This window comes from Coturnix japonica, chromosome 4, assembly GCF_001577835.2.
Source record: "Coturnix japonica isolate 7356 chromosome 4, Coturnix japonica 2.1, whole genome shotgun sequence".
NCBI lineage: Eukaryota > Metazoa > Chordata > Aves > Galliformes > Phasianidae > Coturnix > Coturnix japonica.
Genome location: NC_029519.1, coordinates 62,200,464 through 62,227,176, shown reverse-complemented (window position 1 = coordinate 62,227,176; position 26,713 = coordinate 62,200,464). Strand labels below are relative to the sequence as shown.

At 42.5% G+C, this 26,713-nt stretch overlaps 1 protein-coding gene across 5 annotated transcripts in view; it reads right to left on the bottom strand.

The window, feature by feature from the left end:
* Positions 1-26,713, bottom strand: part of RBM47 (RNA binding motif protein 47) — a 72,091-nt gene that overhangs the window by 32,480 nt on the left and 12,898 nt on the right. For 2 of the 5 annotated variants that reach the window (XM_015862448.2, XM_015862450.2), the window contains exon 1: positions 5,561-5,680. The exons of 1 other annotated variant lie outside the window; for it this stretch is intronic. The gene's annotated coding sequence lies outside the window, so the exon portion shown is untranslated. Of the gene's footprint in view, positions 1-5,560; positions 5,695-6,187; positions 6,291-26,713 lie in introns of those variants that run through there. 2 more of the 5 variants (XM_015862452.2, XM_032444263.1) reach the window with 2 other exon arrangements.

The window sequence follows — 26,713 nt, the reverse complement described above, 5'->3', positions numbered from 1 at the left end:
CCTAGGGACTCACAACTGATGCAGAACTAAGCTTTATGTTTCAAGACTTACTGATGAGGAATTTTAAGGAAAAATAAAGTAGTGATAATACTTCCAGTAACCTCTGCTCAATCTACTGCCCTCCATCCATGCCAGTGGTGCCCACCAAGTCACACTAACTTTTCTAGCAGCAACCCCAAGCATTCTTCTCACATTTCTATGTAGGTGTGGTGCATAAAGAGAGTTGGAGAGGTCCTTAGATGCATCCTATTACTTCCTAGTACTGCAGCTTGAGCTTTCCCTTGTCTCAATTCAGAGTCATCCTTTCTGTTATATTTTGTGAAGGGTCCAGTCAGATAGAGCTGCATCAGTTGTAGAATTTGCTCGTAAGCATAACCTGATGAAGCTCCTTTGGCACATAGTAATGGTTATGTAGTTCCCAAGGATAGTATTAGCAGGATCGAACACTACGTAAAATAGAGAAGTGTGTGCAAAATCAAGATTTAAACTATCAACCCCACTGATTAACACTAACAGATAGAGTAATCCCACTGAATTCAAGCTGGAGCTGCCTACTCATCAACTTCCTACTGTCAAGTCTTTAATTTCTGAGATATTTATAAATTGTCTGCCTACACCAAGCTAACTACAGGTATGGTCTGAGCATCTTTGCGAGCTGTTCAAATGGAAGAACATCATGATAAAGTGATGAAGTGGCAGCCCCAAGTGTTGTTTGGAGAAGTGCCATAGACCAGGTTAGAAAAAGCTCTTTCTGCACCTTACTGAATGTTAATATAGCAGTTTTCCCCTTCAAAGCATCCCCATTATTGTGGTTAAAGTATTTGGCTCAGTAAAGCTTAGTCCGATCCCAGCTGAAGTCTATCTAAGGGTTGCTTAGAGATCCAAGCAAGATGTGCACTTCTACTGGTGACCATTATGAAAATACATCACTGCTATAGTAACGCACTGTTTGATAATATCTTTGCAAGAGACAGGAAGAACTGGAATGATGAGTGTTCTTACAGCACTTTAGAAAGGACGGAAAAGCCGGTAGAGGCTTCATACTTGTAAAACATTCAACAACCAATAAAGACATGGGTCTGAAAAATTTGTGTTCCTTTTTATGCCAAATATTAGATGCACAAGGGACAACCTGTGCACCTCTCTAACGCAGTTCACTCCAAGTATGAAAGTTAAATGTCTTTCCAGCTTTTGCTCAATATCTTCTGCTTCTCACCTTTTATCTTGAGAGATGCGTTGAAACCCTGCGTAAGACCAGTTAAACTTTAAGTTAGGATCCCACAGCATGAGAATTGAACCTTCTTTTAATCAGGCATTTAGAAAAATATTTCTGCTGCAAGTATTGGTTACCATTTCTACTATTGCCTACCAGTGTGTAAGCAAATACAGTTTCTTATTGACAGTTGTTGTTAAATATTGGAAGAGAAACACCGTGACCCAGCAGTGTGGAGGCAGGGCTGCCATTCATTTGGATAGGTATGTTTAATCATCAACTACCTGCTGCACTCTGATCTGGGCAACATCTGACTTCTGATGAGATCAAAAGTTATGAAAGTTACTACTGAGAGCAACAAATCACAGAAAGAAATATTTCCATTGGAAGAACACATGGCAGGGAAGAAAAACTAAATCAAGATCTTAGCACTCATTTCTCACTGACATCATTGGGAACTGCATACACATCCTGCACCAAATAATTTTTGTAATTAAAATAATTAAAGTTACTTCATTTCATGGAGATGATATTTCACATTCAGCTGTAATTCATGGGTTAACACCTGGCATTATTTTAGCAAAATTGAAAAGCTGAGGTTTCAATGCAACACAAGTTTTTCTGCTCAGCTGGAAGTGTGCAAGGCTAAGCTTACAATCACTGTCTTTTAAGGCCTGCACTTTACCCAATCATTTCAATCACTGCAACAGAAAGAGGAAAAAACAGTTTAATGTCACAAAAATTTGCTTCTGCAAACAGGCTCTGAAAAGCTAAATAGTTCCCCTTAGAAAACTCTTACTTCTATAAAAGGCTCAAAACCCTCGGTAAAATTCACACTTCTGCCTTCAGGAAGTAAGCAAATTAGATGCTAATGGTTTAAATTGCTCCTTGAGTAATGTGAAGGGGCTGCTCCTGCCATGTGGGTGTTGTGCAAGTGGACAAGTAGAGAAAAGCTTCTCCAGCACTCATGGACAGAAAAGTGAAGAACTGCATCATTGTAGAAGAACTGAAGTTACTTCTAAGCTACTTCTGTCTCAAGCCCAAAACATTACCAATTATCTTCTACAGTTGCTGTATCAGATGGAAAAAGCAATGACTATGAGTATGTCCATGTGGTGATGTTCTTAAAGAGGTCCAGCCCTGGGCAGGGGGCAGAACAGTACTCCTGGCCCCACCATCTCTGCCTGCTGAGCAGCTGAACCCAAACTCCGTGGCATGGGAGCCACGTGTTTCTTCAGTGCTCCTTCCCAAGCTGGTCTCTGCCAGTCCTCATGGAGCGGCTGGATGTAGAAAGTGCACAGGCAGCCCTCTATGAGGGCACTGATCAGCACAGCTGCGAGCCAGGTAACCCTGGCAGGACTAGGCACATCTCCTTGGAGATCTTCAAAAGTCATCTGGACGTGGTCTTGGGCACACTGTTGCTTGTGAGGACTACAGGTCCCTGCCAACCTCAGCCATCCTCTTGCTCCATGATTTTGTGACCAGGCTCACTTAGGAAAGATAACTTCAGAAGAGAAATGGCCAAGTTTTTCATGGCCCTGTTAAGCAGTTCTAGTTCTAATTATATGAAGATTTGTGTTTGGCAGCACTCATAATTTGCCATCAAAATATTAGTCAACTCTCCAGAGAAAGCACCATTTCCTGAATAAGTTTCTGCAGAGATTGTTCGCTTTTTAATATATCCCTTTACTCTGCCCATTTCTTCAAATCTAAAACCTTCTTCTGACCCATGAAGTGTTATCACAGTGCTGATCTGGAAAAGTGTCTCTGCAAGGTCTTTGTAGGATCTGTGATATTTTATTGTGCATAAGTCTAGCATTAATGTCTGTGCCGCAAAAATTCCCTTTAAGGGTGAAGACCAATTTCTTTCTAAACAGCATTTCTAGTAACAGCCCAGGCTAAGCATTAATCTGTCCTCTCCACTTTTCCACAGACAAAGCTGTCCCTTACGCTGCCTGCTTCTTTCATCTTATTTACACAGGTTAAACTAAACAAGACCTGGTAAACTGCTCTGCTGGAAACGCAGTCCATGAAATGAAATCTGCTTGCTCTACTTTAGCAAAAAATAGTAAGTTATAATGTACAGCAATGATCTAAGTTGCAATTTATAGATCATCAGATTGTCTAAAACACAAATGAAACATGTGCCTCAAAACCAGTGGCAACAAAGAAGAACTGCTGAGGGCTCCCACTCGGACAGTCAGCTCTCTGATGAAAATTTGCTAAGATGTTTTGGAAAGAAGGTAGCAGGATTAGGTTAGACAGTGGTCCTAGGGATGGCTCTTCCCCAGATGAGGTGTTTGCTGTGGATTCTTCCATAATCCACCAGTGGGAAAGACAGGGGTATTTTCCACAAAAACAAAAGCATTTCCTACCTCTCTGACACATCTTAACTGTACTGAGCACTGTAAATGCATGGCTTAGTCATCCCACTGAATGCTGCTGCATTGCTCCATGCTGTTGCAGGCACACCACACATGCAGTGCCACAACTATGGCCTTGTCAGTGTCATGGGGGATGTTAGCAGTCTTCTTGCAATTTGGTTCACTGCTGATATCACAGTAATAATCCCTCAGGCTAAACTAAAATTGTTGTAGGAGCAACAACTGTTTGAAGCTTAGTTTAGTCATAAAGCATGTGCTGCATCACCTTTTGCTCGGTTGCCTTTAAAGTGTTATGGCTCCCATGCCCTGAAACCTGCCTGCCTGATAACATTTCTCCTTGACTCCTTGATTTGGAGGTGGAAAAGGGCTGGAGCTGCTCTGAAAGCAGTCTGCTGTTGTGCAAACAGGGCTCAAAGACTGAACAGATCTTGTCAACCGTCCCATTCCTTCCACCTAAGCCACATAAGCTTCCTTACAGTCACCAGCTAGGACGTTATCACTGTATGAAAACAGAGGAGATAACATAGTCATCACTTTTGTTTTAGATTTTTTTCTTTTTTCTTCCTTTTTAGACTCAGCCTCTGAGAGCTCTGAGGTAACAGCTGAACTCTTTATTTAGTTACTGCAAAGGAAACATCTACATCTCTCCAATTTACTGTCTAATACTGGGATCAATGATCCTAGGAGGAGAAAGCAAGAATCACACACATGAAGATCACATACTTCAGTAATAATCAACGCTTTACCTCTAAGAATTCACCAACAAACTAAAGCTCTGTGCAACCTTTGCCAACATTTTTCTTGAGTTATATTTCATTTCTTTACAGCAGATACATGAGGAAATCTGATTGCTTTGTTCTCCAGCATTTTTTCCCTGAGCTTTTTTCAAGGAGATGCAGGGCTGCTAGGAATCAAAGTCACGCTTCACTTAGACCACTTTTAATAAAGTAAATGTGTTACCGCACTTTAGTGCTGCATAACAGCACCAAGAACTTACTAAGCATAAAGAGTGTGTAACATGCAAGCCCAGTCAGCAAACAGATCAAGAAAATCTGCCAGATCAGGGAGTGGGCAGCAAGCACAGCCACGACCTGACGCTGACACTCTTCATAAGAAGAAACTGAAAGCAAACATCTGAAAAAAACCTTCTTTCCTTCACTTTGTTTTGCACACAAAACACACTGCAGCTCCATTGTTAATACTGAATACACATCAGTCACTTTACACCTAGCACGCTGTGAAAAACCCCCTTTGGGTTTACTTGATAGTCACCTGGGATGTGGAAAGTGATTTCTGGGAGCCATCATAGGTACTTATACAAGAACAAATCCAAACCAGGAAATTACACATGGGAACAGCTCCTGCATGGATGAATCAGCTTCCTCAGCGTGGTAAAAATGTTCAATCACTGAATAAACTTAAAGCACTTATTTGAACCTATTCAGTTTCATCTCTCTCAGTAACATACATATAACATTTTACTGGGAACTTAAATCCTGAAATTTTTTTGGTGTCTGCTTTCTTGGAACATAATGATTACAAGGAAAAAGTCCTGGAAAAATCAGGCACTTAGTCTATATTTGCAAAGCTCCTTCAACTATCAGCAAGCATTTTTCAGCCTGAGTCACCAACCACATCCTTGCTGTAATAATTTGGTTACACATTTTCTTCAGAAACTTCGATTCATTTTCTTGCTTGCTGGTTAGAAGACGAGCTGTCATGAACTTAATTAGAAAATCATGAATGAAGCACTCAAATGCAATGGCACAAGATTTTGTCTCAAATGAAAGACTAACAAAATCAAAACAACAAGCTGTTAACCAACCCAAACATTAAATGACACGACACAGACAAATGTATCTGGCAAAAGAAAGCAACAAAGAAAACAGTGCTCTTCCCCACCCAAGCACTTCTCCCACTCCAGATTTCTACCAGGGGAGTCTTTGGAAATCTTACAACTGACCTCTGTCTCCTTTTTGCTCCCGAAAACCAAGAGAAGGTCAGCAGAGCACAGCACCTGTGGAGAAGTCGGAGTGCTCCTGTGTGTGCTGGTGGCTGCCAGGCTCCCCTCTCGTCCTCGAGCCCTGTAGCTCCACAGCCACGGCTTGGTGCACAGGTCAATGTTTTACCAGGCAGCCTCCGTCCCACCCGCCCTGCAAACACCATATGGGGACGTGGCGCTGGGAAGGCTGCCCCACTCCTACTGCCCTGTGCTCCCCCAGGAAAGCAAAGCACTGAGAGGGAAATGTGTTGAGTGGGGGTAAGTGTGCCACAGAAAAATAAATGCAGCTATTAATAGGTAATTAATGGCAGGTAAGTCATGATAACCTTTCTCCGTATTGTTCTAACACTGCTTGCAAGCCTAGGCGTGTCAGGCTGAAAGCTGAGAGGGAACAGGTAATTTATGGGAGTACACACATTTCCAAATAAATCTTCAGCGTTAAGAGAACAGGCATTCAAATTACAACTAAAACTTCGAAAACAAAATGGCAGCAAGGACACTTTTTGCTGTACCCTACAACCATAGCACAAAATAACACCCAGGGAGTCTGAACAGAGAAACAAGCAAAAGAAATACTCAGTGGTTTACCTTCAGGCAGTCGCTGCTCCTGTGCTTCAGCTGCTCGGGAGTGCCCAAAGTTAAAGCTCTACCAGCAATAACAGAGCTTTTACCTTCCCAGCAGGTTAACAATTACAAGCAGAGGACAGCAGAAACGGGCTGGCACCAGTGCGTGGTGCTGACAAGGTGCCACTGCCACTCCCCGTGAGGAGAGGGCAACTGCAGGACCTGGGAGGGCTCACAGTCCTGCCCTTGGGGGTGCTCCCAACACCAAATCATAGAATCTATTGGGTTGGAAGAAATCCTTAAAGGTCATCTACTCCAAATCCCCCACAGTGAACAGGGACACCTACAGCTAGAACAGGGTGCTCAAAGCCCCATCCAGCCTGACTTTGAATGTCTCCAAGGTCAGGGCATCCACCAATTTCAGGGCAATCACCAACCTTTTAATAAAAAGCTTCTTCCTTATATCCAATCAAGATCTCCCTTGTTTTAGATTGAAACCAGTTCCCCTTGTCCTATCACAACAGACTCTGCTAAAGTGTCTGTCCTTTCTTATAACCACCCTTCTGATACTGAAAGGTCTTCCCTGAGCCTTCTCTTCTCCAGGCTGAACAGACCCAGATCCCTCAGCCTGTCCTTTTAGGAGAGGTGCTCTATTCCTTGGATCATATTTGTGGTTCTTTGGATGCACTCCAGTACATCCATTTCTCTCCTGTACTGAGGACTCCACGTGTGGATGCAGTACTCCAGGTGGGGCCTCACCAGTGCAGAGCAGAAGGGCAGGATCACCTCCCTTGCCCTGCTGGCAGCGCTTCTTCTGGTGCTGCCCAGCATACAGTTGAATTTCTGGGCATGGGCCTGAGGTTGCCTGGCCACGCTCAGTGACACTGGGCTGAAGGCTGCCAGCCATGGTCCCTGTGATAATTCCCCCATGTGAGCCCTTGGTTGCCAAGGCAAAGTGAGCTCTGTGGCTGCAGCCCATGCTGCATGCTCCACTGCACCCAAACCTTCTGGGCTCTCCATTGCACCACCAATCACTGCAGGTGTTTTCAGGCGTGGCATCCCTCCTGCTGGTCTGCCAGCACACACTTACCCTCCCCTTCTTCTGGGAAAGGAAAAGCAGATGGAGAATCTCTCACACATTTGGTATGGAAGGCCACCATTGCCTCTGCCTGTGACTTGCTGATAGGACAGGCCCTTGGCATGAGTATGGAACCCATATGGACTTCTGCACAGCTAGACGTGCTGCTGTAGGACAGACTCCATGACCTGGCCATGTCGTTTGCACATGTCTAATTAATTCATCAGTTTGAATTCCCTCTAGACAACAAAAATATATATATATATATATTCACAGCTGCTTTACAGCATCTGCTCCTGACTGTGAGGAAGAGCACTGTGACAAGCACACAGATGAGGGGGACACCCACCATCTCTTGCCACCTTCTCCCCAGGTTTGCAGCATGATGCTTGCCATATCCTGTTAACCTCTTGGAGCCTCATTGATCCTGCCGGTGCAAGTGGAAATAACAATAGCAGCTCCACAGAGCTGTGGCTATCAGCTGTGGGATCACCACACAGAAAAAGGGGCGTTATTTGAAAGAGCTTATCTGCTTATCTCTGTTGTCAGCCCTGCCTGACCAGCTCTGGGGAGCACTGCAGTGCTGTCTCTCTGCTGAATGGCTCCAACTCAAGATCTCACAGACCTTACTAACCACACCTGGAGGAATGGAGCTACCTTCCTGCCAAAAACACTCTTTTCAGCCTCTTTTGCATTTCTGCACTGTAGAAGCATCTCAACAGATGACATTAAAGTAGCACAGCACACTCATGTGCATTAGATCTAGATTTTATCACTGTTGTGTTCTGTGTAGCAGCACTGCTGCATGGGCTCTGGCAAGGCTAGAAGTGGAGGCAGCAGCAGTAGGATTTGGAAGTGGCAGAGAGGCACACTGGTGCTCATGTTATGGGATCAACTTAGATTTTCTTTGGCTGATAGAGTAGACAAGGTCTCTGTTTGCTGCCTGCTATGGGAAGGCTACACAGCTACTTGCTTCTTCAAGGTGCTAATACTTCTGCATTGCTTGCAAGCACTGTACAGGCCCAGGAGCAACTCAGGTTGTGTGCAGTATTGAATGAAAGGAAATTTAGTAATTAGTCATAGCTCCCAGAAGGTCCACTATAGCACAGCTGAAGCTGTATTAAGCCACACTGGACAAATAGTAATAATCTGATGGGTCCTCCCACCTTATCTGCCACATTAGACAAGCTGCTATAATACAGTAGAAACCAAACTTCTCTTAACTGTTGACAAACAATAAGAAAAAAGAGATTTTTCTTCCCCCTATGTACATTTCTATAGTTGCTGCTTTCTGAAAACCCATTCTTTCATTCATGTGAGCTTCTGCAACCTTTCCTCTGGTTTTCAGAGACAAACCTCTGAATAAAAGTCATCCCAAACCCATGTGTTTTAAAATTCCTTGGAACGAAATAATAGCAGTGTTTTTACATCTGAAGGCAAGACATGAAGACTGAAGTAAGTGCCATTGTGAGGTGCTTCCCTGAAGTATCAATACCTCTAAGCTCTTCACAGGTCAGAACAGACTGAGATAAAATAATGTCCCAAAGGCCATGCAGCCTGCAACAAGACCCACAGGTATCACTGCCCAAACTTCTCAAACAAATGCAGGCAGCTTCTGGCCAACCCAAGGCTAACAAGCATCTCCTTATTTTCTGCTTTTGAAGTTTTCCACAGCAGCAGATTAGGTGCTCCCAGAGAGGTGGATGTTTCTCAGGAGGCCAAGCCTGACTCTGTCATCTGGTCCAAAGTTCCCTGCACTGTGCTTTCACCGATAACTGAGGGCAAGTTTGTGATTAACGCACCACTGCCAGAGGGAACTGTGACCCACAGAAACTTGGCATTTTGTTCTCCCCTCAGTGTGCAACCTTTATCACAGCGCATAGGGTTCAAGGGCAACATAACACTTGAGTATTTACTTACTGCAAACGGAGGAGGTGCTGGGTTGCAAAGCATACAGACTGTAAAGTCAAATGTTAATTTAGTATGGAAACTGTATATCCTCAGGCTGGCTTGGGGGCAACCAAACTAAGATATGGATATTAAAAGCGAAAAAAGCACCTAAAATACATAGGTTTGGGGGACCGAGCATTAACAACAAAGCATCACTTTAATAGTGAAGCGTTACCAGCCCTAACAACAAAGGGATCAACAATAAAACTAAGATATGAGGATCAGATAACAGAAGGGAGATTTCTGTTCTGCAGTAGTCAGTGAATCTGAAGCACAGTTTAATTTTATTCTAGTTCTCTTGTATTTTGTCTTGCATGGTTACACTCACTTTGGAGACAGAACAGGCAGATTTAGAGGGGCTGCTGCAGAGACACTGAACACTTTATATTCCCAATAACAGCTTTCTTTATCTGAGCACATGGTGCAAAGAAGAATAGTTCAGACCCATCCCTGAGCTCTGTTTCAAAACCAGCTCCTCAGAGATTCTGAAGCTGTGCTTATATGATAGCCCTCATCTGGAGCTGCATTCTCCAGTCTGGGTCAGAGGGACTGCTGGTACCTGCTGCAAAAGAAATAGGTGGGAGGGAAAAGTCATCCCTGCGAGTCTTGCAGGATCTCTACAGTACAGGAAAACAGCTGAGAAACGGTGATCATTGGGACAGTTTTCCAGCAGTGGCCTGAAGGTGGCATGCATGAGGATACACTCCAGCTGTGCCTTTGCCTCGGCGTCTGAGCTCTCAGAAATCCTACCCGGTCTTGTTCTGCTTTCCCCTTGGTCCATCATTTAGTGTTTGGGGCTGAGCTTTATGAGCAAAATGCATTGTAGATCTTCATCTGTTGCAGAACGATCTCTCAGCACTGGACAAACAAAGTGCTCCCCCAATTACAAGAGGAAAAAGGTAACAAGGAAACTGTACAAAATGCCTCTGCTGGCTGATCCCAGGGCCGTTTAGCTTTGTTTAACTCGGCAGTTTCAGTCATTGCTGTTCTTTTGGAGGGAACAGACCTTGCAAAATACTCAAGATATGTAGGAGAACTTGCTTGTGTTTCACAAGGAAACTGAATATTGGAAGGAAAAAAATATCAGCACTTTCAGTAGAGCTGATTTGTTAAACACTTGGCGAGCAAGGAATGGACAATGCTTGTAGAAAATTATATAATGCCAGAGTAGAAAATTCCTTAAAAGAAGAAGCTGTATTCAAAAAGCATCCAACCACCTCCTTCCTCAACCTTTTGCCAGTCACTCACTTATTTGTAGCTTTTCTCTATCTTTTTCTTCTTCTTCTTCATCTTCTTTCTTAAATGGCATTTCCAAACCTTATCACCCAAAGCTTTCTTGAGACCTGTCTGTTTTGACTTTATCTGTGTTTTGTATGAACACACCATGCCTGTGGTTTAGCAACTTTTTACTGCGGACAAATATTTCAAAATACTCCCTTCTTTGTAGCCGTTTGACTGCTTTTACGTGTATTGCTGGATTGTGTGGTGCCACCCATAGTCACATGTAGGAAAGGACTGTTAGAAAAGTGACCCCTTAAAATCACAGGTGTGCATTCAGTGCAGGTTTGATGTTAGTACAAAACTCCTCCAGTTAAGCTGTTTCTGGGTTTTCACTCTAATAATTACTGAATAAGGAGAACCTCAGACTCAGGCTTTGGTAGTGCTGGTTTAGTTGGGTTTCTTGCCAGGCAGTCAGGAATCTATGCAGTTTGGTTCTTGGGAGTTGTTCCTGATGTTCCCAACCTGTGTTCTGTCAGCCTGGCTCTGGGTCCCAGGGGTTTGACATGCCTGCAGTGAACAGTACAGAGACGACATGGATCCCTCCCACCAGGTGCTACTACTGTAGGGATGTGCTACCAGGCATGGAGAACAGATAGAAAGTGAGAGTTTCAGGGCTAACATGGTTATAGATGTCTACAACTGCTGCTTAGAAAGTGGAAAAATCTGTAAAATTAAACAGTTGTAATGCAAGTATAATTCTTTTATTATTTTTCTCCTTTAAAGGATACTAATAGGAAAACAGATTTCTTCTGCGTATGTTTCAGTTAAGGATGTAATTAATTACTTTGGTAAATATATTTATTATGCATGCAAATTAAATTAATACAAGTCACATTGGTACAGCACTTTTCCCCCTGTAGAGTTCCTTTAAGATAAAAAAGAAATTGCTTATTTTATACAGGAGAGTATTTGTATTAAAATGTATTTGCTGCTTTCCTGTGTGCATGCCTATCTATTTGTCTATCTGTCTGTCTGTTTATTTATCTATCTCCCTAGCTATCTATCTGTCTGTCTTTCTAGTGACATATTATATTAGATTTTAAAATGCTCTAGGAGATTGGACTAGCTGTGTGGAGCAGTAAAAACAGAATTTATAATGGATGTGTTGCTAACAATGCTTTAATTCTACTTTCCTGGGCTTTAACATTGGAACTGAAACAACCCTGTGTCCATTTTAGCAGTATTTTTAGCACTGTCCTTAGCACCCAATGTTGAATTTAGGCAGATATTTGCCATCTAATTCCATGCCTAACGTTTGATTACATGTGACATCTTTATGGAACTCCACAAGTGCAGCTAGTTGATTTGAATGAACCCCAGGAGACAAGTAACATCTTTACTTAAAAATAGTGCTGAGGAAGATAGCGCTCATGGAGGTTTTATAACTGAATGGAAAAGCTAGGACTGAATCAACCTTTCCAGCAGACACAGCCAAGCACGTGAGAGAAAGAGGCTGTTTAGTAATCATATTCCAGCAGCAGACAACACTGAGAAGGAGGCACCTTGGTCCCTGGTGACGCACAAAAGCAGGGCTCCACTTCAGTCCCCACCCTCCAGCTTCGCTACCAGAAACAAAGCTCTGACAGCTACAGACACCTATGACCAGGATTTGCATGAAAAAACATACTGGCAGCCTGAAGTTGACACAGTAAAAAGAAATGCTGCTTGTTGCAGTGGGTGACTCCCTGTTAAAAGGCACTGAGGCTCCTCTCTACCTCATCTTGGAAAGGTCATGGAGAGCAGGAGGGATGCCTGAGGACTGGAGAAAAACCAGTGGCACTCCAGGCTTCAAAAAGGGCAAGATGGAAGAGTTAGGAAACTACAGGCCAGTCAACCTCACCTCTGTTGCTGGTAAGGTGACAGAAGAACTTTTCTGGATGCAATCTCCAAGCAAGTGGAAGAAAAGGTTATCAGGAGTAGTCAGCATGGATTCATCAAGGGGAAATCATGCTTAGTATGCTTGTAGCTTTCTATGATGTTATGACCATCTGGGTAGATGAGGAAAGAGAGGCTGATACTGTGTACCTTGACTTCAGCAAGGCTTTTGACACTGCCTCCAATAATATAATTATAGGTAAGCTTAGGAAGTGTAGGAAATGGACAGTGAGGAGGACTGAGAACTGGCTGAACAGCAGAGCTCGGAGTGTTGTGATTAGCAGCACAGTCTATTTGGAGGCCTGTAGCTAGGGTGTTCCCCAGAGGTCATTACTGGATCCAGTCTTGTTCAACACCTTTGTCAGTGACCTGGGTGAAGGGACAGAACACTCTCTCAGTGAGTTTGCAGATAATACAAGGCTGGGAGGAGTGGCTGACCCACCAGAACTCTGTGCTACCATTCAGTGAGACCTGGACAGGATGGAGAGTTGGGTACAAAGGAACTTTGTGAGGATCAACAAGAGCAGCAGAGTCCTACACATAGAGAGGGATAACTGTATGCATCAGTATAGGTTATGGGCTGACCTGCTGGAAATGATTTCTTCAAAGGAGCTGAGTGTCCTTGTGGTCTACCAGATGACCATGAGTTTGCCCTTTTGGTAGGGACGCTGATCTCCAAAGATCCCTTCCAAACCCTACAATTTTGTGATTCTGTGACGTATCTGTTGTTCTTATCTGTTTCACTGACAATGTCAGCAGACATATTGATACAGACCTCTGTAAGACCAGTTCCCGAGGGCTATACTTAAATATTTGGAAGCTACTATTTAGCTCTTAATTATCTCCATGCAACAAAATATCCCTCAGCTTCAGCAGACTGGTGCCTCTTACAGCATATCCACCTCATCACCAATTAAAAGAACAGGAAGATGACATTTGTGCCTAGAGGCAGTGGTGTGGCTAAGATGTAGCTTGATGGGTAAGCACAAAAAGATGAAGGTTTAGGAAGTTCAGGAAGTAGTCATAGAATTATAGAATCACCAAGGTTGGAAAAGACCTAAAAGATCATCCAGTCCAACTGTTCACCTATTACCAATAGCTCCCACTAAACCATGTCCCTAAACACAACATCCAGTCTTTCCTTGAACAAAAAAAGTCAGGATTTTTCTGGAGGTAATTTTCGGGAGAGAAATTAAGAGATATACAGGAGTGGTTCAAGAGGAACAGGAGATGTAAACTGGGTGGTTGTAGTTGGAACTGCATGGTGGGAGTTGGAAGGAAAGACAGAACACTGCTGGGAATGCAGATTGTGTGTAGAGGAGATCAAAGCAAATCCATGAATTCAGAAGAGAAAGTAATGGTGGGACAAACAGTTTCTTGGTCAAACTGACAGGATACAGACCATCCAAGGGGCACTGATGAAGAAGTCAAAGTGGAGATAGTTAAAGTATTTCAAGATTCCTAGGGGGAACTGAATGGCTGGGGCTGTGCCTGTGACCAGAGTAATTCATGGCGGAGAACACCAAGGCTGAGAAGCTGAATGCTGATGGGTACGTGGGAGCTGGGCTGACGGAACCTGGGATACAGCCACAGAAGGATAAGGCTTGTTTTGCTGACAAGGCAGTAGGGAGGGCTGGAGGGAACCAGGGCTCATCCTGCCAGGGGAAGGGGGAGTGGGAACCTATGGGGTAACGGTTCAGCAAGAAGGAAACAATGTGCCTTTTTCCTGTTTGTGACAGAAATAGCTGCAAGCAGATTTTCTTACTTACTACAAATCTTCACATAAAAGGAGCCTAGCAGAACCAGCAATACCCTCTCTACATCACATGTGCAATAAAAATATGTTGCTAAACTTGTTTTTTTTTCCTATGTAAGGGCTAAAACCAGATATCGTTTACTTCTATGCACACACAACCAGTAATACTTTATGCTTGCAGTGTTCCCATCTATTGTATGAAAGCTGAAGAACTCAATAACACAATGTTCTGTACCAGAAAACTGCAGCATTTAGCCAGTGTAACAGTTTCCCAGAGTAGTTTTATAGTATTTGTATTTTTTTAGATCTTCCATTAATGCTCAAGTGACTCACTGGATCTGTTTTTTCCATGCAAAGAAATGATTTAAGGGAAAATCTGTAATGCCACCTTCAGCAAACATATTGATACATTTTTTGAGGGCAATTCTGCATCAAATGATCTGTGCAATATAACTGTCCTGAGTATCTCTGTGTCTGGTGGGAAAATTCTGATTCAAGTTACAAAATGCATTTTACTTCTCCTACATCCATTTTTACAGTTCAAGACCTTTTCACAAGATTCTGCAAAATTCACATTTCAAGCTTTCAAACTATGCAGACACTGTATTTTGATAGCTGAACCCTCTGCTACTCATTAATATGAAAGTGGGAGCTGATGGATACATTTATTTCAGGGGTAAAAAAATTGCTGACTATTTTTAAGCACAGTTGCGGTTGACTGGGTTTCAATTCAGCTCACCTGCAGGCTAGAACTCTGATTTGGCAGGCTTGGATTTGATTTACATTAGAACTGGAATTACACAGTTTGCTCTAAGTAACCTTTGCATGTGACAGAGGAACGCTCGGGAGCAGCTTGTTCTTGCAAGACTTCTGCTTTGCTTGAACAAAACCTCCCTGAGAACAACAGTTTGCATTTGAGTTGAGCTACATCTGTACTAGAGATCTTCAGCTGTGTGGATTCAGAGTGCTCTCCTAACCAGTGAGGATTTAAATGCCTGAAATGAAAAGATGTATCAAATCCAACACAGCTCTATTTATTCCATGTGAATAGAAGGTTGTTTTTTTGTTTTTTTTTTCAGGGAGTTGAAGCTTGGTCTGTGTTGCGCACTCTTAGCTGGGTCATTATGTGGCACTGCACATCACTCAGATGAGAGTGTCTCAAAGAGAGAGTTTCTTGTTTGTTAAACACAGAAAAATAGAAACCATTGCCCTGAAATAACATACACTCAGAGGGCTAAAGGATGTCACAGATCATTGATAACTGAGGTGACAAATCATATTATAATGACTACCAACACTCCAAGCATCACTGGATTAAGAGAAGGATCTTAAAATGAGTCTCAGGAAAGACTGCAAGGCAGCTGTTTGAGATTTGCTCAGTACTAATAAAATATCTATTTCTGAAACCAAACAAATCATTAGTATTTCAGCAGTGTCAACAAGTGTAGGAATTATACTACAGACCTGAAAATGTGACTTTTCATGATGGATTGCACTTTTTCTTTTGCAACCTACCATCTTATTCTAAGCCTGAACTTAATTGATATTCTGGAATAATCCTGAAGCCTTGCACAGGGATAGTCAGTATTTCATATTACATTTACATACTTGTAGGCTTTTAAATGCCATTAGTGGCTTATGGTTGCACAGCCCTTACATGAAAGAATCCCAGCTCATTTGTGAAAATATTTTCACATAGTATCTACATCTCCTTTGATTTTCAGACAGCTCTGAAGAACATAGCATGAAATGGTACATGCTGCCCAGAGAGGCTGTGGAGCCTCCTTGCCCAGAGATATTCAAAACCCACCTGGATGCTTTTCTGCACAACCTGCTGCAGGGATCCTGCTTTAGTAGGAGGTTGGACTGGTTGATCTCCAGAGGTCCCTTCCAAGCCCTGTCAATCAGTGATTCTGTGAAATATGACTGACTGAAGGACACTGGAGAATATGTCCAATGCAACAAAGAGCAGTGAGTTTGCTGTTACTGTTTTATTTGTTTTAGGCTGTGTCTATAAATTTCCAATTTGCCAATTATTTTTGTTTCATTAAATCACAGAATCACAGAATCACAGAATGACCCGGGTTGGAAGGGACCTCAAGGATCATGTTTAGTCCAACCCCTGCCTGGCAGGGCCACCAAACATACACATTTACTAGATCACGGTTGCCCAGGGCCCCCGTCCAACCTGGTCTTGAACCACCCTCAAGACGGCATCCAACACGTCCCTGGGCAGCCTGTTCTAGGGCCTAACCACTCTCTAGTAAGGAACTTCCCCTAAATTTAACTAAAATCTTCCTCTTTTAACTTAAAACCATTTCCCTAGTCTTGCTATTGTCAGTCCTTCAAGAGTTTACTCCCTCCTGGGAAGTAAGGTTTCCTTCAGGTATTGAAAGGCTGCAATGAGAGTCACCCCGCGACACCTTCTCTTCTTCTAGGTCTGAACAAACCAACTCCCTCAGCCTGTCCTCAAGGGGAGGTGCTCCAGCCCCTGATCATTTTGCATGGCCCTCCTTTCTGGACCTTTCCAAAATCTCTATGTCTTTTTTGTACTGAGGGCTCCACACCGGACACAGTATGCAGAATGGGCCTTACAAGGAGCGAGTAGAGAGGGACAATCACGCTCCATATCCTCTGACAACCCGTCTCTGATGGAGCCCAGGATCCCATTTTGCTTTCCAGGCTGCCAGAGCGCACTGCTGGCTCATTGTTAAGTTTCTCATCTATTCAGACCCTACGTCTTTGCTCTGACGAAACCTGCTCTCAAGGAGCCGATCCTCCCAGCCCTGTACGGTTTGCTGGGGTTCTTCCGGCCCAAGTGCAAAACCTTGCACTTTGCCATGTTGAAATGCACTTTATATATGTGCACTTTATAAAGTGCACTTTATATAAATATAGCATTTTAACTCCCTACCATGCATCAGGTCAGACTGAGCCTTGGTGAGGAGGGTTATTATTGCAGGATATTTTCCAGGTCCTTAGCACCTGTGTGGGAGAAACTGGGGACACCCATTTCCCGCCCTGATGTTTCTTCCCACCACAGCCAGGAGGATGCTGGAAGAGCCCTTTGCACATTTAGGGGAAAGGTGAGGTGTTTTTTCATGTCAAGCTTCTCACAGGAATGAAGGCAATGGCGTGTTGGAACAGAGTCACTGCTAGATACGTGTAAGGGCAACTCAGCCAAGATAAACAAACAAATAAAAGCACAGAGGAAGGAAAAAAAACCGAACACAACAAACAGTCCTTTAGATTTACTTCTGTTCTTAACATGCACGTATGATGCTTAGATGCTATTTATGTGGACACTGCAGTTCAGCTACTGATTGAATCCCAGCTGCAGAGCTAGCTTCTAGTTCTTGACCAATGCAACTTTATTAATAGATCAAATACAATTTAACTTGCTTGAGGATAAGTAAACTATCAATGTCAGTCAGCTTTTTCTTACTGTGCTAAACTCTATCCGTGTACATTCCAAACAAAGCGTGTACCAGGCGCGGTTGTTAGGGATCACACCACATATTAGCTTGAAATTCCAGCATGTGAATCAGTCTACAGACTGCTGCAGAGCCTGCTGTGATCTTCTGCAGAAGCACTCTATTAACACTCACTGAAACTTTGTTTTCATCATGTGTTAGTCAGTGTTTTGGGTGTTAGGCCTTGATGATTGTGTTCTTTGTTAAAGAGCAAAAAACAAAGTTTAGGTTGGTAACTTCTTTGGTGTGCAGATCCCCCACCCATGATAATGTATCTCTGGACTGACAACAAGGAGGGGAAGAAAGGAAAGAGAAATGGATTTAAAATTCCAGGACTGTGCTGAGGAATTGCGACTGTTTAAACAAAACTGCATCCATCCCTGTGGAACTCATGATGGTTATCGGGAGCTCTACAAGCTCTTAGGGCTCTGCTGAAGCTGCCAGTGGGTATTTGTAGGTGATTCATTTTCAGTCAACAGTCTGTCATGTCTCATGTCTGAGGATAGCATCACTGTCTGGCCCCCTTTGGTGCCACGTGGGATGAGCCAGCATATCCCATATATATTCCCATGATGCTTATTTTTATAAAGTAAGTTTATAATGATTCTTTTCCAGTCAGTTGAAGAAGGACATAGTGAGACTGTAAGTCCATCAAAAAAAGATTTTGCCCCTTTCATGTTGTTGTGACTGTTCTGTAATATCCTGTGTGTCCGAGGCCTATTTTTCTTTCTGATTGAAATGTGTAAGCAAGATGCAAGTAAAGTCATAGAATCATAGCATCATAGACTCATTAAGGTTGGAAAGACCATTTAGCCAAGCTATCAGCCCATCCCCACCATGCCCACCAACCATGTCCCTTAGTCCCACAAATGCCTTGTATTTCTAATCTAAAGAAAAATAATGCAGTGCTCATTCATGCAAATTATTGTATCAGTCAGAATCCACCAAGATGTCTGTGATATCAGATTTTGGTTCAAGACAATATCCCTAAACCTAACACTACAGTCAACATAGCTGTATTGTGTCAGACATGCTCTTATACTACGCTTATTGTTATAGCATCAGAATACTTTTCAGCAGAGTTTTGAGAAAAATGACTAATATCAGAAATAAATTGCTTTATCCCCTCTGAGACAAAGGCAAAAAATGCTACAGCAGTTCATACAACTTTGAAAATACTAATGCTATTTACAAAACTATTTATAAATATCTGTATTGGAGGCAGTACAGATATGTATGGAACTCAAACAAAATCTGGTAAGAAAATACACTCTAAGTCCTTGCAGTCTCAGAAAGAAAACTCAAGGCTGATGACCACATGCATTTGTGCACGGCTGTATGAGCAAAATCAGCAGTATCTCTTCTCTTGTATTTTAAAAACTACTTTTTCCCAAGCAATAGGAACATCTGAGTGATTTCTTTCTATTTTTTCTCTGCTTTCATGACATATTCCTAGGACTATGTTGGATCATCACATACAGCACTCAGATCGCAACTCTACAAAACACAGTGGGCCAGAATCAGCCACTCAAAGTCACTCCTCACAGAACTTCATACTTTAAGGCAATGCAGTAGCAGCGATTCAATATGCTTTAACAAAGTGCTGGCCATTGCTGCACTATAACAAAGTGAGATAAATAATGCTATTTTTTTTCCTGGTGCTCTGTAGATAAGTAAGTTAATTCAAACTACTGAGTATAATGTTTCCTCCTATATGTTGTCAAGTACAAGTAGAATACAAATTGCAGTCTATTGTAGTGAAAGTTGTTTTGTTTATTGGGAGAATAAAGGAAAAACTTGGCTTCATTTGTTAACCCAGAACCTCTGCAAAAATTCTTTGAATTTCACAAAAGAAAGCACAGAGAGAATTCTGAGTCTCCCTGTGCACTGAAAGAGGTGCAGAAGTCAGCAGGAGACCCTGAGAAAAAGGTACTCTTGGCTAAGACAAATTTGTCAGACTAGTTTAAAGAGTTATAACACTCTTTAGTTATAAATAGTTAAATATATAAAACTCTTGGTTATAAGCCTTCCTAACATAAGTAATAGAGCACTACCACACATCTGTGTAGCATGGCTTCAGGCAGTTTAGCCTGAATTTTGCTTGACTCCCAGCCAATATGCCTTCATGCAGTATTCCTCCTGCTCTTGAGTCCTGCTCTTATACTTTGCATCCAACACCTGTAGCCATGGTATGGTTGTTGGAATGACCTCTCCACACGAGTACTATGGGACCAGCACTCCCAGCACCGCTCCACCCTCCAGCTCAGAAGCAGATGGGAAGGCAGGGCACTTCAAGATCACCTACACAATCTGTGCTAGTGCCGTATAGTAGCACAAAATTTGTTCACCATCAAAACAAAAAGTGTTTTTTTTTTTCTTTGTTTGTTTGTTTGTTTTCTTTCTCTTTTTAATGTTGTGGGGTCCAAACAGCCCATTAATCTGGCTAGTATAGCTTAGTAATATGCAGCTGTGACCATGTGCCTGCACCTGGAGATGGGTAAGAACAGGACAAGCATGTCTGATCTTTCCTTTAAGCCCTCTTCCAGACTCCAACCATTTTCAGCCCAGGGCATTCCTTGAGACTGATGTTGTTTGCCCAGTGATGGATCTTTCTTCCAAGTACCTGCCCAGTCTTCCCTTCTGTGCGTGCAAAACCTTTTGCAATTATCACACCCTTTGGCAAAGAGTTTCACAGATCTAGTTTGTGCTGTATGATGAAATATCTCTATTCATTTTGAGAACGGCTCCTACTTTTTGAGAGCAGTTGCTACTTTTGCTTTGGAAGAGATAGTGAACAGCACAACCCCCACCCACCCTCTTCACACCACTCAGGATTTTACAGAGCAGAGCCAATTCACCCCCCTGGTGGTCTCTTTTCCAGGCTGATGAGCCTGAGCTTATCAGCCAGAAGCTGAGCATTCACACATACATTTTGGCTGCTTGTTACCAAGGGATTAGGGAATTCAGCAAAACGTTCTTTTTGCCCAGGCTCATTACATATCCTCAGCACAACACTTCAGCCCACATTTATTGGTTGGACACTGAACTTCTTGAACATGACAGCCATGCAAATCTTGGTGTGTGCCAATGATCCCAAGTACTTAATCTGTAGAAATCCAGCCTCTTGTACTGGTAGTCAGTGTTCCAGCCACCTGCAACACAGTGAGCCTGAAACTGTTGTCTGACCCCAGAATGCAACCTGCAGCTTTCAAGGGCACATCAACAGGCAGATTTACCCTCAGGAGTGCTCATTTGGGGAACTCAGATTGCTAAATGAAAGCATGTGTTTTCCTAATATTGAATCAACATTAGGAAAAAAAAGAGTCTTGTCTTGATCCAGTCTCAGTTTTAGTCCATTTCTGATGACTACTGCATTTTATTTTCTTTCTGAATATTGGATTTATTAACTTCTTTGCAGCTTAGTTGGACGCCTCTCAGGTAGCCCATCTACATGGTAATTTTTCCAAAGATAATTTCACTGGTTTCATTGTGACTACTGAATTCCCACAATTGGTCTTGTCTTGGTACTCTGTAAAATAGCAAAGATTTTGCTCTATTTGCTGTATTAAACCTGGGCTATTAAATTTAAGCTTCCTCCATTATTTAGGTGCACTCATTAGATATTTATTACACTATACGACATCATGTCTCTCTTCCATCACATCATTCTTCCAGACTTTCATTTGGCTCATATTTTATTTCCAGTTAGCTAAAAGAGTCAGTCAGAAAGTGGAATTTTTTAATGATGATATGAAATAATGTAATATGAAAGTGACCAGCACTGTGAGCATTCATACACTTATCATGGTCTGCAAATGTCTGCATTAGATGCTAGTGAGATAAATGACCCAACTGACTTGACCCTAAGAGCTTTTTAATTGCCCTCTCACAGCTTAAAGTTCAGGATGAGATCAGACCTTTTTTCATCTAAAAACTGGCTTGCTGAGAAGCAACTTTTAATACTCCATGGTTTTGCTTCTCTGCAAAGTGATTTGCAACGGAAATTCTGCCTGATCATGCAGGTCTTGATCAGGCAGCATACTTTTTATTGATTTTGCATCCATTCTTCATAATGATTTGTTTTAAAAGTGATTTTATATCTAGCTAGAATAAGTGGCAGACACTGAGGGCTCACCCATCTGCAATTTTAAAGGAAGTTATATGGATGGAACTGAGATTATTTGTCAATTATTTATGGATTTATGCTATTGGGCAGTGTTTTGGGACATTCCGAAGTGAGTTTAAGATGAAAACAGAGGCCAAAAATAGCTGCATGGTAACGCCCTCGATGAGGGTGACTTGCTCAACATCACTCCTACGGGCACCAGCATTGTGAGAACTTGGCGGTGACAGACAAAGCAGAGAACGTTTTACTCCTGGAAGAGTTCAACAAGGTTGACCTGCTGGCCATAACTTATAGTCTTTCTCTTTAGTTTCAGACTATCACACAGTTTTTCCCAAAGTCCTGCATGTTGGGCAATTATAGCACTATGCATCTCCACAAGATCCCTGCCAATGTCACTGAACTCAAGCTGGATTTAATCATCCCTCCTAGAGTTTCTTTCTGTCTCAAGTTAATAATTACATGTTTGGCATATTATGTAAGCACCCTCTTGTTCATTTTTTACCAGTGTCCATTCTTCCACTTTGTATTAGCCACTCCTTTCTTCCCTGGACTTCATGCACAGCAGGAACATGAGTGTCATGGGCATCAGCATTCCTTCCAAGCCTCACCTGCCTACAGCTGTGATCCTGTAGTTCACTGGTATGACCTGCATGCTGCTCAAGTAATTCACACCACTGAGATCAAAAGTCCAGTTGGTTCAATCCTTGATCTCTTTGCTCAGCCTGTTACTACATTTATATTTGCCAACCCCACTGGACCTTCTGCAGTCCTACCAAACACAGACTAGAGTATGAGTGGCTGGAGAGCAGCTCTACAGAAAGGGGCCTGTTGGTTCTGTTGAAGACAAGTTGAACGTGAGTCAGCAGTCTGCCCTGGCAGCCAGGAGGGCCAACAGTACCCTGGGGTGCATCAGGCTCAGCACTGCCAGCTGGCCAAGGGAAGGGGTTGTCCTGCTCTGTTCTGTGCTATGCTATGCCTCATCTCAAAAGCTGTGTGTGGGTTTGAGTGCCACAACATAAGGACATAAAGCTGTTAGAGAGCATCCAAAGAAAGGCAACAAAGACAGGGAAGGATCTGGAGGGCAAGATGTATATGAAACAGCTGATGTCCCATGGTTTGCTCAGCTCAGAGCAGAGGAAGCTGAAGGGAGCCCTTATGGCAGCTTACAGCTCCTCACAAGGGGAGTGGAGAATCAGTGCTGATGCTCTCTGGTGACAGTGACAGGACCGGAGGGAATGGCATGGAGCTGTGTCAGGGGAGGGTCAGATCGGGTGTTAGGAGAAGATTCTTTACGACAGGGCATGAAACAGGCTTCCCAGGGCAGTGGTCACAGTCCCAAGCTGCCAGAGTTCAAGAAGTGTTTGGACAATGCTCTCAGACATAGAGTTTGAATTTTGGGTGGTCCTGTGTAGAGCCAGGAACTGGAGTTGATGACCCTTGTGAGTCCCTTCTGACTCAGGATATTCTGTGATTCTATGAAATCCATGGGAAGGTTTTTTCTTTCTTAAGAGCTGGGTGGACTTTTGTGAATACAAAATAAGAGGCTGCTTTGGAGGAAAGCAGAGATGGGAAGTTAGCAAAGGATAACAGAACAATGTTAGGAGCTGGCAAGCTACCATGAAAGAATGCTGCCCACTTATGCAGAAAATCTGGGTGCCAACCACTCACCCACCCTGTTATTCAAGTTCTGCAGCAAAGGTCTCCCAGAATTAGCTCCCAGAATCTGATTGAGAGACACCTCTGCTGTCTGAAACAGGTTTGCCTTGGGGTTGTTAAATGCCTGCTCCATGTGATTGGGCTAATTAAAAGTTTTGAGCCAAATAAATCCCTGTTTGTGGAGGTATAAAAGCTAAGAGGATTAGATGTTAGTTAAACTAGACATAACTGAGAAACAAAGTTGTTGCTGTTAGTTCTTAAAAATGCCACCCTAGGACGTGCAGGGGAAACTTGTGGATAATAGAAATTAATCTGTGAAACAGAATTCTCAAAAAGTAGTTAAATCATCAGGCAGAGTCCAGAGAAAAATAAAAGTGTCTTCCTTGTATTTTTTATTGCCACGTAGCATGGGAATACTTTGTTCCACATACAGAAGAAGTTGCTGTTTTGAACAGATTTAACTGAATGAGTTTGAACTCCAGCATTCTTTGTGTGAAGGAAACATACATTCCTTATAATACTCTATAAGTAGACCTTTTCAGTGTACTGCTAAATAGAAATAGCGCCAAAATCTTGGTAAGGACATTATGACACCTAATTTTCATCAGAAGAATTGCCTGCTACTAAACTGATCAAGTGGCTGAGTCTCATTAATGTCATGCTGACCAGCCATGGAGTCAGTGACCTTCATCAGCTTCCTACCCTGCCCTTCCAGGGGAGCTCAGTTATAAAGAATTGGCTTGTTTTGTGTTTCCATGGGAATCAGAAGTCAATTGCTTTCTTCTGCTCATAATGAACTGCTTGCAACTGCATCTCCAGTAGGGGTAGATTAAAGCAAAATGGAATTTAGACTCCACCATGTATTGATGTGCTCTTTACTGCAAAACAACAACAAAACAGGCAATTAGTGCCTGAATACTCTTCTTTCCCTTCTGAAAATGCACTCTTGTCTTATTCTTGCTCAGAAATTCTTGACTTTAGTCCCAGTGAGACGATTCATTTTGGCAGCAGCCAGCAACTCCCAGCATCAGTACCTGCTGCTACCTATCATTTTCCCTTCTTTCACTGCTGATCCCTGGGCAGAGATCCCATGGATGGTAGGGTTTTATCTTGATCATCCATCCCATCCTCCTGTACAAGACTTATTCTATGTTTAATAATACTGGTAGCGCTAATTGTGCTTTTATTTGAATGAAAATACTTTGCTTGGGGACATAATAAATATGCACCTGATCTTGGAGCCTTTGAAAGAAGAGCATTCTGATCATTCTGATCATTGCCAGTAAGGAAGGAGATGTACAAACAGCCTCCACAGAAGTGAATTAAATAGCATCAGTGAGCATTTCCAGGTGCTGAAAACCAATTGCTCCAATTCATGGTTCATAAATTCCCTGGCACATTTCTGGCCCACGTCATGTAAATATCATTTGCCCAAACTGGGAACAATGCCACTCTCCCAAGCATTGGCTCTGGATTGCTCCTCACATGCAGTTTGGGTGCAGCCATTTGGTAGAAGCAGCATCCTTCTCTGGAGGGAGACAGCATCTGTGCCAGACTGCAATTCTGGGCATGTTTAATCACTAGTAGGGATGTACCAATGAGGAGCAGAGAGAGAAAACTGAACTCCTTCTTTAGCAACCAAAATAAGGAAATCTTTTACATCTGGAAATATTGAGGAAGATGATCAAATAATTAGTACTGCAACAAGTTTGTACTGCCTGCAGCTAGAAGAACTGCTCTCAATGGGAACAGGAATGTGGTCGAGCCTGCAAGTCGTGATAACAGATCTGTATCTAACATTTTTGGATGGTCTACGTATGTCACAGGTACATTGCCACAGAGCATAAAGAACATTCAGAATTGAACTCCAATGTGAAAATTTGATGCTTTGGCCATCAAATGTTAATGCCACGTCTTTACTTTCTTTACTTCCTTTCATAAAGCAGCCTTTTTGTCACTCTCTTTTCTTTTTTCCTATCACAAATTGGCCTTGGAAACACACACAGAAATGAATCAAATAATGTTTTTCCTTGCTTTTCTTCACAATTTGAAGTCAATTTCAGTTTTTTTGGTTTTGTTTCTTTGTTTGTTCATTTTTTTTTCCTGTTGTGATTTTCATTTGTTTCCTTGTTCAGTCTTTTCCCTGGAATTTGTATTTTTATGCAGATGAGATTGTTTCGCTAGCCCAATCCAGACAGTTTTATCTGTGCAAGAACTTCACTTTATCATTGCTCACTTTACACAGTTTTCCCTCCATTTCTGATGATCTTGCATATTGTAAGGAAAAAAAGTAGAGTTACGGATTTCCATGCTGATGTTTCATCACATGTGTGGGTTGATGCTGGCTGCAGGCAAGAAATACCACCTTGGTATATGCCGGCCCTGCTCATCTAGTAGAAGGATTAAATAACCCATCTCCTGGCCCTCTTACAGTAGGATGATTCAAACAATACGTAGGTTTCCAGGCTGCTGCACAAGATCACTGTCTGATCACACATGCATGATGGCATAAATAGATGAATAATAGCAACAGCACTTTCAGTCCCACCCACATTACATCTTATTTTTCTAAATCATACAACACCTACACACAGCGCTTGGTTAGGACTGACAAACATCAAGTAGAACAACATCAATATATTGGTTTCTGTGTGTATACATCTCAGGAGGAAATACTGGCTGGAATTTCCTTTGTTTTTTAATACATTCTTTTAGGGAAACAAAATCTGAGAACATAACAGGCAAGTGGTAAAAGGTACCAGTGCCATCAGATTTCAAAAGAAATCCTTGCACAAGCTCATGTTGGGATCAGGCTTGGAACAGGAGACAGCTGACCTCTTCTCTAACTCGGCTGCCTGGCTTCAAACTGGGTGAAGTAGGCTGCAGCGTACACTCTGACCTTGCATCTTTTGAGAACTGGAAGAATATTGCCCTTGACTTAAATGGAAGGAGGATCAAACCCTACCCAGAAATTTTCATATGCTACGTGTCGTCTGTGTATGCCAGCATTATGCAACAGAGTGAAAAATGAAAACCTGTCAGGCACATAACTGGTGCACTCAAGGACATACTGTTATTTGTTTTGCAGCTTTGCTGCTCTAACAGGGATTAACAATGTACCACTGATAGCCGCCATGATAAAGACAACAAAAATGCCTCATTTGTTAACTTTCAAAACATGATCTCAACTTTTGAGGGAAACGGCTGGTTTGGCTTCAAGGTTCTTTTTTAAAGAATTATTGTTATTAAAAAACAACTGAGGAAGTATTTTTTCCAAGTTTCTCCTCTCTTGTCCCCCAGAAGCTACAGAAAAGCAGCAGATTGAATTCACCTCCCCACTCCTTTATTTCTTTCA